A 17,485-nucleotide genomic window follows, 5' to 3' on the forward strand; every position below is an offset into this window, starting at 1 on the left:
GAAGAGCACAGAAAGTGGTGTCTAAAGCCAGCTGGAGACGATGATCTCCTGGGGCTATAAGCTTCAGTAATACCCACCCCCAGTGGCTAGCCACATTCAGATAGCTAGTACACTAGTACACTTTACGTGTCGAGCGGTTACTGTTTACATCTCGTCCGGAGATTTATTAATGCTGTCGAGCGGTTACTGTTTACATCTGTTCGGAGATTTATTAATGCTTTTTATATATATATATATATATATATATATATATTATATTATATATATATAATATATATATATTAATATATATATATATATATATTATATATATATGTATATATACATATATATATATATATATATATATATATATATATGTATATATACATATATATATATATATATATATATATTATATATATATACTATATTTATATATATATATATACATACCTATATATATATATATATATATTATTAACACATTATATATATATATATATATATATATATATATATATATATATGTTACATATAACTGAAATGGATTTAACTCTGTACGACACAAAATAATTAAATACCGGGTTAGTAGACAGTTGTGTAGGTGTATGTTTAATGTGATAGAGTAAGTACATAAGATCTCATGTGGCTACAGACTGTTTCGTGGACTTATGTAATAGTAGAATAAATCAATGATGCATGCTTCTGTTCTTATCTTTATCTTGCCGTGTGAGAATCCGGGAATTATTTAAGCAAGTTCGATGCATTTGGACTTAGCAGTGGTTAGATAACTCAGGTATTCGTCTGAAAAAAGTATGTCTTTTCCCTTAGGGGAGTTTATTTTATTAAATAAAACAATTGAAGAAATGAATTCAGGTCGGAACACAACTTGATAGAGAGACGGGGAGATACTTAAATAGGTGGATAATGTTTTTCTATTTGATATTTAGGTTGAATCTGTAAAGGAAGTGTGCGCTTCTTAAACTCCTATATGCTGGTCTTTTGAAGGGGAAGACGTGGGAATGCTTATTTTCTAAGTAGTGAATGTGAAATTTAATGAAGCTAAGCTCTTTCTCAGCTTAGCAAATAAACATTTTTATTCAATCGAAATATGAGAATTTAACAAGCAGATAAAAGGACAGATACACACACCCTCACTTTCTTTCTTTCTTTCTTTCTTTCTTTCTTTCTTTCTTTCTTTCTTTCTTTCTTTCTTTCTGCCCATGTCTTACTCATGAGTTACAGTTACACCTCAAACATGAAACATCGTCATGACACGTAAATCTACAAGCAGATCTGAAGAAGGCATCCTCAACACAATTCGTTCAGAAGATAATTGTCTTTGTCTTCTGAACAGATTATGTTGTACTAAATCTATTATCAACCGAACAGATGTCGAACGCCTTAAACCTAACCAAGGAAACACCATCAAGTGGAAACTAGGAATGACCGAAGTTAAATTAAAAATACGTTGTTTCAATCATTTAACTTCAGGAACACGGAAGAACGGCATACGACTGAACTCGCCAACTACACCTGGGCGCTAAAAGAAGTGATCTCCAATTACAATAGAAAATAAAAATTAGTAAAACAATCTAGCCTCTACTGGAAAGAGAGTAACAATTGTACTTTGTGTAGTGCTAAAAGATAACTAATATTGAAGCCCTCGAGATAACAAGATATCTACCTCAATTCAAAATCAGAACAACAAGGAAAATTTAAACACAAATGAAAATTAATCCTGAGAGCTTGGTCAGAATCATACCGAAAGTATTAGGTTGTTTTACATGAAATGTCGTATTTGAAAAGTAACAATAAAATGTTTCAGAGGTGTTAGAGAACTGATTTATTTATTCAAAGTATGATCCATGTTCATTTATGACGTTTACCCAACATTTCTCTATGTCATATATTCCATCTGTAACAAAAAAAAATCATCTTTTGCTGATAAACTGTCCGAATGCTTCAATTACCTCTTCTCTATTTAAGAATGTTTTATTGCTTCTGTAAAGCTCAAAATGTTTAAATAAGTGATGATCAGTAGGAGAGATGTCAGGGGAATAGGGAGGATGTTGCAAAATCTCATACTTCAGGCTTTGCAACTTTGGGACCGAAGCTCGAGGAGTGTGAGGACGTGCATTGTCGTAGAGCAAAATTGGGCCATCTCTTTTCACTAGTCTGGGTTGCTTCTTTTTCACATTCTCATGCATACAATAAATTTCCTGGCAATATGATGTTGCTGTTGCCGTTTTTCCTTTTGCAAAAATGAATAATGAATAATTCCCTCCGCAGACCATCATACAGTGTCTACTGACTTTTTAGGGGTACAATGGTAGGTTTGAGTAGTGTTTAGGTGATTATCCTGCATCTAATCACTGCCCTGTTCTCCTGCTGTTGTCAAAGCGTATCCATTTCTCATTACAGGTCACCGTTTTTCTTGTCCACCTCATAACTTGATTGAATAATTTCAATAACCCTCCTTACCCTCCCCCTTACTATTTTTATCTCCCCATCTCCGTACGTTGCTTCTCCACCTCATTTGTCTTTATTCTTGCATGAATTATAGTCCTAACACAACAGGGAAATCAAATTTGATAAAGCTTATAATACAGTCGATATTATACTTTTCTCTTAGATATTTTAATAATCTTTATTAACATCATTGAAATCACCACTGAATCAACACTCAAACTAAATATCGTGAAAGCTCAAGAGTCCCGAGCACCCTCAAGAGTCCCTCACTCCTCATTAGTTTCACCGTATCAGGGGCTGTTAATACGTGTGTTATGTGTTCATATGGGATATCTGTGAATCTCTTTACATACCCCTTAAATTTACCACTGTTTACTGTACATACGCCCACCAACAAGTATGAAACTAGTTATCATTATTACCATTGTCATAGATATCGTAATTCTCTCCTGCCGTTCTCAATGTCATCACACCATTAGCATAACGTCTGTGTCATCAACATCACAGTCAGCATCATCGTCGTTGTTCACCTCCTCCTCCTCCTCCTCCCTCTTCTCTTCATTCTCCTCCACCTCCACCTCCACTTCATCATCATCTTCAGCTGGTGGTGGTCAGGGGCATTGCACATGACACTCACACTTAGTTGTTGTCACTTTTGTATGCTAGTATGAGCAAGTTATCAGTGCAGAAGTGATGAGAAGGATATGTGATCGGGTGGATCAGAATGTACTTAATAACCATAGAAATCTATGGAAACTGGAGTCTGCTGTTCTCTGCCTTGAAACTACAATGTGATGTTCTTTTCTCTAAAAACCCGTTGGTGCCATAGCTACAACAACTCAGCCTTTAGTTCTGTACTCTCAGCCTCGCGTTATATGTTATTGTCCTTCAGTGAATTGATAAATTCCTTGGGATGCACCGGAGACAATTTAGTCGGTTATAACCGAGCCTCAAAATTTGCTGATCTGAGTTAGAAATTGCTATTTGTTTTATCGCTGTGAGCAATAATAGACGATTAGAGTAAATGCACACCACACACATTTCTATATGCATGTGCATATGTGTGTATATATATAAATATATATATATATATATATATATATATATGGCCGAAGACTAATGACACGTTTGAAACTGAGAGTACCAAGGAGTTTAAATCAAACTGTTTTGAGCCATATATATATATATATATATATAAAATAATATGTTACATTACGTGATAGTCAAAATAAAACTCTGAGTTTCAGATGCCGAAGTGGGAATCCACGACGCCATCTCTTCGGTTATCTGGCTATTTGAAAACGCTATGAAAAAATACCATTATACAAAGGGAAATTACTGTGTTATAACTCTGCTTGCCTGCGTACTTATACATCGCTATGTAAACGTACACATATTCACTCGCATTTATCGCCATAAAAAATTATATAAAAATACATAAAAAATATATAAAAATATATAAAAAATATACATAAAATATATATAAAAAATATATGATAGAAGGTATGATGAGGTAAAAAAACCCTTCTTGGGACATAACATAGGAAGCATGTTCTATCTGCTTTCTTTAGAGGACCAAAAACCTAACAGAAATTTAGTCACATATGGACATGATCCGAAAAGTTCTGTCCTTGAGTTTAGACATGTAGTAGGGTTTAAGCTGCTTTTCCAGATAAGCCATCTCTCCATGTCGCATAGACCGCACCTTCCGCTGCCGTTGGTATAGGGCTTACATTTGGCCAAAATCTTCCAATGTATGTTATAATCGACACCTTTATCTTTTAAAGACCAAATGTGACTAGATAATTGTGTCGCTTTTCTTTTGTTCCAGTGCCTAAAGCTCAAAGTGTGGTTATTGAACCTGGCCTTGAAATTACCCTCTGTAAGGCCCACGTATTTCTTCGTCGAAACGGTGTCTTTAGTGGTTATAGAGTCTACGGTAGCTTCATATATGATGGTCTTGGACATGCAAGCTCCATTTAGCGGGCACAATTCTTTATTCCTGCATGAACAGCTGTTCTCTTGTGTTTTTTGTAGTTATGTTTGATTATGTTTTTAAAATTGGTAGTGGAACTAAAACTAATTTTTAAATTGTGTCTATTGAAGAGTTTCCTATAAGTATGGTTAACTGGAAAATGTCTATCTATCAGTGCTAGGAAATATTTACCTATATTGAAGGCCACCTCGGGTGAGTAAGGGGGTGTAAACCAGATGACCTTCCTATTTCTATTATTCCTTTTCCTTACTGTTGGGCTGGTAACGGGTGTATATTTTATTTTTTCGCTAAAACCACTATCTTTTAAAGCCTTATTATAAACTGGGGCAACGCTATTAAAGGTGTCCTTATCAGAGGAGAGGCTAGAGATCCTCTTACTAATATTTTAAACTAAAATTTGAATTACTATAGGGGATGGCATGAACCTACATAATATAACTTAGTCTATCATTGGGCTTCCTATAGGCTTATAAATATTCTTATTAAGATCTAGGAAACGTCTAAGAATTGACAACCGTCAGGTTAGTATCTATAGTTACACTAAGTCCGAAGTATTTCATTAACTGGATAATATCCTTCCTAAAACGATCTTGTGCTGGTCCATTTGTATGTTAAGGCGAGGGCATCATCTTTGTAGATGGCGAAAAGTACGTCAGGGAATGTCTTACCTAAGGTATCTAGGAGAAAAATCCAAATTGTGAAGTCAGTTATGTAATAACCTGAAATTAATTACCCGATAGTAAGAATTCAAATAAGGTAGTACCGAAAAGAGCTTTAATACGTTCCCAGAGTATATAGAACTTAGGAGGAAATGTATACTAAATAAGGCATGTATACTAAATTCGTGAAGCATGTTACATAATAACTGGTTAATTAGATATGCGATAATAACAATTCAAAGTAAACAACTCTGACAAAAGCATTTATACGTTCGCAGAGAATATTACTCTCAGTGGCGCTAGTGTTGGTATATTCGTGAATAAGTCACTAATCGAAATAAATGGATCTATTGTTTAGGAATATAATGTTTATTTGTTTAAGCGTTGTACTGGATAAATTGCGAAAATAACTCAAATAGTTTAAATACTAAGAAATAAGCATATTCAATTTGATTTATACAAAATAATTTACGAACATGAATGGGTTATTTCCCTTGGCCATATATAAGGATCCCTTTCAGGAGCGAATGGGTTATTTCCCTTGGTTGTTTAAAAACAATATATTAGTTATATGTAGTAGATATAAACATCGCTTCCAGGGACCTTATCGATTTTTACAACAATCTAAGTATGCCACTAGTTTTCCAGACATAATTCCTACTGTGTCCTACTAAGTTTCATCAAAATCGATAAAACCATGTAGGAGGAGTTAGATAACAATGCCACAAACAAACACATCCACAAATTTCCACATGTGTAGTACACACACGCACGCACACACACACACACACACACACACACACATACACACACACACACACACACACACACACACACACATGCGTATACTGTAAATGCTGCCTGTCATTCGGATGTCAGAAACTAAATGTAAGGGAGAATGTAAAAATCTAAAAATAAACAACAATAATGTAATGAAATGAACCTAAAGAAATATCTTGCTGTTGATCTGAGATATTGCATTCTTATTAGATTGGAATACATTGTGACACAACACATACACACACACACACACACACACACACACACACACACACACACACATACACACACACACACAACACACACACATATCAACAAGTTGAATATGCATGGCAACGACATAATTATAAATAAGGCAGAAAGGAGAAATCATAAGAGAGATAGATAGAAAGATAGATAGATAGAGTGAGAGAGAGAGTGAAAGAGAGACAGGGAAAGAAAGAGAGAAAAAGAAAGGATGAGAGAGTGTGAGAGAGTAGTGGTTGTGAATGAGAAACATCAATGTAAATATGCGCTCAGAATGCTAAAAATAACATAGGGAAATATAGTCGGAGATATGCCTGAATATAAAGAAGGGATGGTTATGGTAAGAGAAATTGATCCAGGTCTATTATTATTGCTGTGGAACGTACACAATAACAACCACAATACTAACAAACCTTATATCTATATAAATGTATGTATGTATATAAGTATGTAGGCATGTATGTCTACACTCCACAACAACGTATTGAGCAATCTTTCAGTTTCATGTTAAGTTGTATTTTAATATAACTTGATATAAAACCATAAACCTTAGTACTTTTTGCGGCGGTACTGCAGCATGACCACAGACTCTGGCTGAAATCGATAATAGAATAATAAAATGACTCTGTGTGTGTGTGTGGTGTGTGTGTGTGTGTGTGTGTGTGTGTGTGTGTGTGTTGTGTGTGTGTGTGTGTTTATGAAAGCTTCAATAGTAACCAGAGCCACCGTGGGTGTCTCTATACGCGGTCGTTCTTTCTATAAGAGTTAGAAACCAAATCTCTTGAAATGACAGTCTTTAAAAAGCAAATGAAGGACACATTACACAATGTGGTCGTAGATATACGAGACGACATAATAACGGCTGTTGAGCAAAGGCCTGGTGGAGCATGACAACTGGGGCTAAAGAATAGCTCAATATGTTGGGCTGGCATGACTAATCTAAAGCTAAACAACTGAATATGTTGGGTAACAAAATACGTTAATCGTGTCGATATAATTGTTTGCTCTAAAGCATCAAGCTGGCAGTATCGTCAGCACAACGGGCAAAATGCTTAGCATTTCGTCTGTCTTAATGTTCTGAGTTCAAATTACACCGAGGTCGACATTGTCTTTCATCCCTTCGGGGTCGATAAAATAACAAGTTGAACTAGGGAGTCGATGTGATGGACTTACTCCTCAGTCAGAATTTGAAACCAGTATAAGTGATCGCTGTGAGGAGTGAAAAACCTGACATTTTAGCTTTCATACCATTATAATAGAACGCGTTAAAATCTGAAACGCATCCTTGCGCATTTGCTAAGTTTTCTGATTTTTCACTTATTTTTTTATGTCACCAAACTCGGGGGCGGTACCATAACAACATGGACATTATAAAAGAAACAGTGTCGTTATTTAGAAGGAATCTCTCTCATCCCCAAACTATCATTATGAACGATTTTGTATAAGCAATCTATAACAAACATCACAATAAACTTCAATAAAATAAATAGCTATTTTGATTTATGGTTTCAGAATTTACATAAAATATTGGGATTTTTTTTTTTTTGGCTCATGAAGATATTCAATGTGGTTTTTCTCATGAAAAAGATCTCATTTTCTCTGTGGAATTTTTATCGATATATCATCTGAAACTGATTTAAGAAAGCAGAAATATTGTAAAGACGGAAGAGAAAGTTTGAATTATTAAAAAAAGAATCGATGTTTGCTTTAAACAACAAATTACGCTCCTCTCACTTCGCAGTGATTGTACGTTTACTTCAACAGCATAAAATTATCAGCATATAGACACAGACATGACTACATATTTAAGAATACTACTATGTACCAACTTGGTTTTGAGTTCAGTCCTACAAGGGGCACCTTAGGCTATTTTCTTCTACAACAGCCCCGAAACGACTAATGCCTTGTGAGTGAATGTGGAAGACAGAGACAGTGTGGCAGCTCACACACACACACACACACACACACACACACACACACACACACCACACACACACACACACACACACACACACTTATATATTGGCAAGTAGGTTGCTTACCAACCACATGGTTTCTGGTTCATTCCCACTGCGTGGAACTTTGGACAAGTGTCTTCTACTATAACCTCGGGTCGACCAAAGCTTTGTGAGTAGATTTGGTAGACAGAAACTGAAAGAAGCCCGTCGTATATATGTATATATATGTATGTGTGTGTATATGTTTGTGTGTCTGTGTTTGTCCCCCCAACATCACTTGACAACCGATGCTGGTGTGTTATCGTCCCCGTAACTTAGCGGTTCGGTAAAAGAACCGATAGAATAAGTATTAGACTTCCAAAGAATAAGTCCTGGGGTCGATTTGTCGACTAAAGGTGGTGCTCTAGCATGGCCGAAGTCAAATGACTGAAACAAGTAAAAGAGTAAAAGATATATATATACACGTGTGTACGTGTATATGTATGTGCGTGTGTGTGTGTGTGTGTGTGTGTGTGTGTGTGTGTGTGTGTATGCATGGCCTCTGTCGTTTGACAACCGCTGTTGGCTTGCTTAAGTCTCCGTAATCTTGCAGTTTTGTAAAAACAAACATTAGAATAAATACCGGACTTCAAAAATAAATCCTGGCGTTGTTGTGTTCGACTATACCCTTCAAAATGTGCCTCGGGATGACCACAACCCAGTAATTAAACAAAATGAAATACAGTCCTCAGAAACTACCCGAGCATGACCCAAAATAATGTGCATAAATACATACATGCATACATAATGTATACACCATGCATATATATATATATATATATATATATATATATATATAATATATATTATTAGTGAATTGAAGAAATGGAGTTGAACGAAGATTGAACAGAAATCGTTTTATTGCATTCTACACGTGTTTCGAAAGGCACAATTAACCAAAAGGCAGAAGGAAGTGCAACCTTTGTGTCTCCGAACTCTTCCATATATTGTTCGCCAGAGACCGGATGGTTACGGACTTTTACAGTCGGCTTTTCGATGCCCCCACTGGCGGCGTTATACTTATCTTGCTTATAAATAACGCTTATAAATAATACCTGCGCCCGGTTACACTACTTATATGAAAATAGCCCTTGAAATAAATTCTGAAAAATTTTTAAGAGAAATATGATTAACCATTGCAAGGGGAATTACTCCTGGGAGACGAATGTTTGTTTGTCTTGACGACGGGGGGTTTCTTTGACAAGGCAGGTTTAGACGAACACACGCACACATAAAAATTTTTTTCTGCCACCCGACGGATTTTACAGCAGTGACCATTGTGTAGGCTGTTTACCAACTGACGGCCACGTGATCAAACGCACATACGAACACATAGAACAGTACACACACACATGTTTCTAAGTAGATTTTCTCGCCCCATATATACACCTAATATTCTTAAATAGTCAGAACTTTAGTCTCGGTCACAAAGAACATCTAAGCACCCCATGCTCCCACCCACCGGAATGACCGCTGCCTGACCCTTAAAACCTTCAACGCACCCACCACCAGTTTTCAACATACATTGATAAACAGTTTGGCCATGGGCTCTTAGGAGCCTCGTTCGATTTGTTTTGCTCCGCCTCTGTCTCTGTTTTTGTTTTTTCCACCGGATTTCCTATTTCTTCCTGAAGAGAAAGACACAATATGATCTCCTTATTCAATCGAATTTGGTTAATTGTGCCTTTCGAAACACGTGTGTAGAAGCATAAACGATTTCTGTTCAATCTTCGTTCAACTCCATTTCTTCAATTCACTAATAATATTAAAATTCAATTATCCGCACCAATGCACGGTTGCAACACCATATGGTTGTACCTCCAACCGTGCTGTCTTCTGCTGTGATTTTTGCTACCAAGGTATCGGTTAAACTTTTGATTAATCTGCAACAAGATTATTCATCTTTCTATTTCACAATATATATATATATATATATATATATATATATATATATATTATATATATATATATATAATATATATATATATATATATATATATATATATACTGGCGGTGCTTCAATATGCCTACAGCTTTAGGCTGAAATGTAAAATGAATAAAAGTGCACAAACACACCACAAACACGCACACGCACACACACACACACACTCACACACACACACACACATATATATATATATGTATGTACGCATCCATGCTAATATATATACATATTATACATACATATATACATACATCAACAGTAATATAAACCGCCTCTACATGAAACGAAAATAAGTAGGCAATAGCTTCAAATCCATTGAACCATTGAAACAGTCTTTGAAAATAGGCCAATCTCCTTCCGACAAGAGTTATAAACTATCATCTTTTGAATTGTATTCTTGGATCAAGTCTAAGTGCTTGAGGCAGTAAAACTTTCCCGATACATGGGAACCAGACCATAATACTATTGAAGAGAGGCAAACACATTTCAAACAGAAAAGGCAAAATGCAAAGTAAATTTTTATGAACGTAAATTAAAAAATAATATTCATGCGATAAAATATATTAAAAAATCATAGAAAAGAAGCTTAAAACAACCGGAGCAATACAGAAAACACGTGACAATACGTGTCAACAGCAAAAGCACACACACATGTTCTTGGTCACATGATAGTTTGAAAGTACAAACCAAACTTTTTAGTTTGTAAGTATACTTCCTAACAAGGGATTTCTTGCCACGAACTGTTTCAGGAGAACAAATGCGTGGAAAAATTTTGTTCAAAAGACCGGTGTCTCCTTGCGAAAATGTATTTCCCAAGTAAGCTAGAGCAAAATGGTAACATACCTAGACTGCGGGGCCGTTCCTGCAAGTACGCGGATTAAAATTTTCTTTATTGAGAGAGGAAGAATGTATAGCAACATATACATTGTCTATTACGAGACACGCTTGTTTATAAACTGGTTCCATATTTTGGAAAACCAAACTCTTTGTTTGTGATCGTACTAAGGTCGATTTAATCCAGTAACCCATTTTCACTATATTGCTGAACTTGTGCATAAATTAGAAATTATGGCAGAATTGTTAGAGGATTAAAAAAAATACCTTGCTGTACTTTTGTGTTCAAATCCCACCGAGGACAACTTTGCCTTTCAACATCTCGCGAGTCAATTAAAAAGTTAAAGCATCAGTCGAGTACCTGAGATCAATGTGATCGAATAACCCTGCCCCTCGAAATTGCAGACTTTGTATCTAAATCTGAAACAAAGATAAGGTGGCGAGCAGGCAGAATCATTAGAGAGTCAGAAAAAGTGCCTTATGTTATTTTCATCCGAATTCAATTCCTTCCGGAGTATTCAATTCAATTCAATTCAATTTTATTGGCTCAAAAAGCAAAAGCAAGGCTATGTAGGAGGACATGGAGGGTGGTCATACAAAGAGTTCAGGCCATTTCTGGTCAAGAGAGACTTTGAACCGAGCGATTGTCGGCATCTTCACTATCTCGTCCGGCAGCTTATTCCACGGAACCGCAACCCGGACGGAGAAAGCTCCTCTTCTTCGATTGAGATGAAATCGTCGTAGATAGAGCTTTTCTGGAGCAGGAGTGAAGAACAGCTCTTTCGAGTGGTTACACTTTCCGCTTATGATGTGAGCGAGAATGAGATCACCACGGCGTCATCGTTTCTCGACGAGTAGATAGAAACAGTATCAATCAAGTACTAGTGTCGATGGTATCGACTAACCCCTTCCCCTAATAATGCTGTACCTAAACCAGAAACCATTATTACTATTTTTGTTGTTGTTATCACGTTTATGTTCTGAGTATAAATCTTGTCAGCATTAACTTTGTCTTATTCTTATGATCGATGACTTGACTTAAACACAATATTGTGTTCAACAGACAGTATTCATATCTATATATTTTTCTCTTGTGCCTGGTTGATGAACAATGTCAGAACAATGTCAACGAGGGAGACCATGTGATCGGTCTGCAAGAAATAATAGCCTATTGTTCTCAAATCACATCTGTGTTAAATAAAGGAAAGACAAATTCGACAATGTAGAACCTAGATATTCTAAAACAGACGAGATTATCACAGCTAAAGTATCTTTTATTACAGGTCTGCACGATTAAGATAGAGGTAGTGTTAAGCATCACCAGCGACAACAATGGTAGTATTGATGTCAGAGAACAAAAGAAATAAGAAGTAATATGCTAAGCTTGGCAAGAAAATATTACGGTTTGTTGGACACGTAGAACAAAAGCCAAACTGATATCGAAAGATTTAATTTCTTCTCTCATTTCTTGCCAGGATTAACTTCATCTTTCAGCTGCTCGGCTGTCAATAATTTCTGTAAATATATAAGAGAGTTCAAGAAGGTGATTTGCCGTTAGGGATGAAGTAAGCTAACGTTTCTGAAAATTGCTCTAATTCTACGAAGAGAAAGAATACATCACAACGTTATCGTTTTGGTTGTAAAAATTTTCAGAAGAGAATATTAAAGTGAACTGAGAAAGCGAATAAAGTAAAGGAGTAATGGGAAGAGATTAGTATGGGGAGTAAGAGGTGTAAGCTAGTGGAAAATGACGTGAATTAGTGTGCGAAACTGTTCGATGAGAAGGCGGTGAAGCAGTGAAGGTCAGATCGAGTGAGGTGGTAGGTGAAAACGCTAAGCAAAGAGATGAACAATAAGACACATGCACAGGTAATTTGAAAAGAGTTATATTCTTCTTTCTCTTGATGAATAGTGTTCGTACCTAAGTATAGTAACAGAGCTTATAAAGGCCGATGGAGGAGCCTATGCTTGGTCATTTAACCTGCTAGATATATTAATGAAATTCCCCTCAGACTATTATATATCGACAGGTGACATATATGCAGGGTAATAGAGTAATGGACTCACTAAGCCGTAAACAAACCAACTGTAGAATATCCATTAGAGATTCGTGTAAATTCTAGTTGCTGTTGTAGTTGTTGTTGTTTAGGTCCCAGATTAACCATTGATCAAGAAGTGTTCTGATGAAGTGTTCAGGGTGTAATTTTTGAACAGCACGGACACTTGCATCAGAAATTCTCTTGATCTAGATTAATCTGGGGACTAAACAACAACAACAACAACCAGAACCAGCAGCAGTAGCAGCAGCAGCACCACCACCACCACCATAACAACAATATCAACAATTAGAATTTATATGAACCTTTGGGGGACCCCTACAGAGTTGACTGATCTCGAAATAGCAACCAAATATTCCTGATGTCACACAATCATACTACAGTTTTAAAAAAAGAAAGGACACATTTGGCTAATGTACAAAGAGTTTTCTCCCTTCCAAAACAGGTGGGACGGGAAAAAAAAAAAATGGCATCTTTGATCATCTGTCAGCTCCATCAGGGCCTAGCAGGATTAAACAACATTAACAAAAACAACAATTGTTTCATAGAACTCATGTTTAATGAAAAGCAATGCTTCATGACTTAATTTACCCATATCGTAATGAATGTTGGAATGAAACTCTCTAGGGTCTAACTTAAAACTAAACAAGTAAAAATTCATCTCTAATCTGAAATGCACTTTCTGTGGTAATCCATTATCGTGTTTGTGGATGGTGGCGGGGGAAACGACTAATGAATATGGAAAAACACGTTTTGCCGTAGGGATTTGAAAATAGCACGTTTCATACGCTTTATACATTATCGAAGATCTATTACTCTCTCTACACCTCTCACGCTTGCACACTTTATCTATCTATCTATCTATCTATCTATCTATCTATCTATCTATCTATCTATCTATCTATCTATCTATCTATCTATCTATCTATCTATTTATCTATCTATCTATCTGTCTGTCTGTCTGTCTGTCTATCTGTCTGTCTGTCTGTCTGTCTGTCTGTCTGTCTATCTGTCTGTCTGTCTGTCTGTCTGTCTATCTGTCTGTCTCTGATAAATTTTTTTCTTAGATTCTTTCCCTCTTTTATCTTCCTGTTATTTACGCACGCATATATGTGTATATATATATATATGCATGCACATATAATATTTATAGACGTTGTTGTTTAAGCTTGTAGGGTTGTGAATGACAAATTTGATTTGTTCTGTAAATAATACATATTGCAATGAATAACAAATGTAACTGAAACCAATAATAACAAGTAATTTTATTTTCATTCATATCATCAATGCCCATGCAACACTGTATAGAGTGTAATAGTCAATCATAATGGATACTAGAGGGATTGTCGCTATTTATAAAATATTGTACATTTAACAAATATCAAAACATACTTTTATGCTATAGTTGTGTGTGTGTGGATGTGTGTGTTTAACTGAATGTTGTCTAAAATATATAGTACCGTAAACAACTTATATACATGTGAACACAGATATGAAGTGTGATTGGTCACTTCAAGTTATTGAAGCAATTGTAAATTATGGAAACACACACACACACACACTCACAGAGAACGACAGACAAACACACACTCACAAACATATATATATATATATTATATATATAATATACTATATATATATATATATATATATGTATACATACATACATATTATATATATATTTCTAAACTTCGGTATGTGGTAAAGCAAATCTTGCTGAACCTATTATAAAGTATATATATATATATATATAATAATATATATATATATGCATACAGATACACGCACATCCATACTCATTAGCTATCAATCTGTCTATCCCTCCCTTCCACCCAGTCTCTCTCCCCTTCTCTCTGCAATTGCGTTTCAATCATAAATTACATGTTCTAGGGATACAACATGTTTTGCTTGTTCTTTCTTTCTCCATTTCTTTCTTTCTTTCTTTCTTTCTTTCTTTCTTTCTTTCTTTCTTTCTTTCTTTCTTTCTTTCTTACTTTCTATATATGGAGAGAAAAAGTGTATTCCTACGCAGGAAAAATATAGGAGAATGTGTTTCGGGGTTTGAAAATGCACCCGAATCTCAAAATGTGTAGTCGTTTTAAAATTTTGTAATAGATTTATTGAAATACCAAACCGGTTTTGACAATGTTTTGCTCATCAATGATAAAAAAAAAAAAAGATTAAAGGGTTTAGGAGAGTTTAAATTTGCAAGGTCAAATTCAGGAAAAAGATGTTTAAACAATCAAATGTTCAAATGTTAACAGACATTTCACTCAGATTCACAGGGATAGATAGTAATGCAAATGTAAATGTTCAGTGAAGACCATAGCAAATATACATGATTGAAAGTTTCTTTTTTTAAATTTCTGTTGTGTGTAGTTCTTTTCTCAATTTCAGTTGAAATTTACAGGTTTCTTCACCTTCTTCGCTTGTTAGAATTCCAAATCTATTAGTATATATATATATATCGTTGACACACGTTGGATATATATATTAATGAAGCGGAGTTTGAATCAAAGTGTTCACACGACGTACTTCGCGAGACTACCAAAACGTTCTCCTTCCTACTCTACCCAACCTCTACTCTTTATAAGAGTTCGGCTAGTCTATTCTTCGAATCCTCCCGGGGTTGTCAATGACTCTCACAACAAAAACAATAACAACAATATATATATATATATATATATATATAGATATATATATTATATATATATAATATATATATATATACCACATCCATCCATCCATACATACATTCGCTCTCCTGTAAAGGATTATGTTTTGATTGGGTGTAATTTTGATGACATCTTTTGTTTTTTCTCGTGAATTTTTGGTCAAAATATTTTGGCTTTCGCAAAGTCTAGTGTTCTGGTTGGTTGGCTTCCTGGTAAGCAACACATTTTCAGATTCTTGTGCATTTTCAAACCTCAAAACAAATTCTCATATATATATATATATATGATATTCAGATAATATTACCTCTGATGATGTAAGATAACAAGACATACGATTAGTGCTCAGGTTGACTTACTCATTCAACTTCAACTTAAAATGCATCTAAAAGGGTAGTGAAAATTATAACTACCTAATAAAGATTGACTATAGGCAATGTTCCAATAGAGCTGGTACATATGTATAATAGAATAAATGTATAAACAGGCAAACAACTGGTCTGATTATGGTATTCATATATTTAAACATTGACAAAGCTTCAGGGTAGAAGTAAACGTTTTACAAGTTCGGATTACATAATAATTGTGATTATATACTGGTATTCTCCCGGAATATACATACATACATACATACATACATACATACATACATACATACATGCATGCATACATGCATACATACATACATATATCATTATAATTAAGGATAAAATCTAAGTCTATATAAGATTTTATGAAGTAGCTAGCATGTAATAAACCATTTAAACAAAAAATCAATACAAAGTAATTAATTATATAAATATAATTATAATAAGGGCAACTACTGGGTAGCTCCGCATGCTATAAATAGATGCCAAATGGATCTAAAACTACCTTTTTTTATCACATAGACACGGGCTGAAAACGAGGAAAATGAACAAAAAAAGATTTTCTTAAAAAGATTTAGCCGTAGATCAATACTCTTTACTCTTTTACTCTTTTACTTGTTTCAGTCATTTGACTGCGGCCATGCTGGAGCACCGCCTTTTAGAGTCGAGCAAATCGACCCGGGATTTATTCTTTGTAAGCCCAGTACTTATTCTATCGGTCTCTTTTGGGCCGAACCCGCTAAGTTCGGATGTAAACACACCGCATCGGTTGTCAAGCAATGCTAGGGGGACAAACACAGACACACCACACATACACACACACACATATATATATATATACATATATACGACAGGCTTCTTTCAGTCCGTCAACCAAATCCACTCACAAGGCATTGGTCGGCCCGGGGCTATAGCAGAAGACACTTTCCCAAGATGCCACGCAGTGGGACTGAACCCGGAACCATGTGGTTGGTTAGCAAGCTACTTACCACACAGCCAACTTACCACACAGCCACTCCTGCGCGTCCGGTTTAGGGATGCAATACCCATTAACTTCCTCAGTATGACATAACCCAATATACATAATTATATACACTTATATGTACCATATGAATACAATGTATCCACAGTGCATATACAAATGTTCATACTCATATGCAATTTAAATCTAGTTCGTTCATCTCAACCACATGTGAATAACCAAAATAATTCAGCAGCGAATACAATTGGTTGAAGTGAATTCATATTTATCATTTTTTGCTAACTCTGTATAATCTTTGTTTCAGAAAATAATAAGGGCAGACCCTCAGCTTATTCAAGAAATGAAGAGGCATGCTATTATTGCGGTAATAAAGGCTGACCATAGGGATTTAGAAATATCTCGATTTAAAAAATTTGCAGATCTTTCGTCTACAATGTTTGTAAGGAGCTAGAGACTAAAGAGGAAACGTATCACCAGTATCAAAGCATAAAAAAA

The 17,485-nt window shown here is 35.3% G+C and overlaps 1 long non-coding RNA gene across 1 annotated transcript; it reads left to right on the forward strand.

The window, feature by feature from the left end:
* The first annotated feature begins 845 nt into the window (after positions 1 to 845).
* LOC118760890 lies at positions 846 to 17,431 on the forward strand. Its single transcript, XR_004997021.1, has 3 exons — positions 846 to 858; positions 3,955 to 3,957; positions 17,295 to 17,431. It is a non-coding gene; the product is annotated as an uncharacterized LOC118760890 (long non-coding RNA).
* The last annotated feature ends 54 nt before the right edge of the window (positions 17,432 to 17,485 follow it).

The sequence above is a fragment of the Octopus sinensis genome, unplaced genomic scaffold, assembly GCF_006345805.1.
Source record: "Octopus sinensis unplaced genomic scaffold, ASM634580v1 Contig01313, whole genome shotgun sequence".
Lineage (NCBI taxonomy): Eukaryota > Metazoa > Mollusca > Cephalopoda > Octopoda > Octopodidae > Octopus > Octopus sinensis.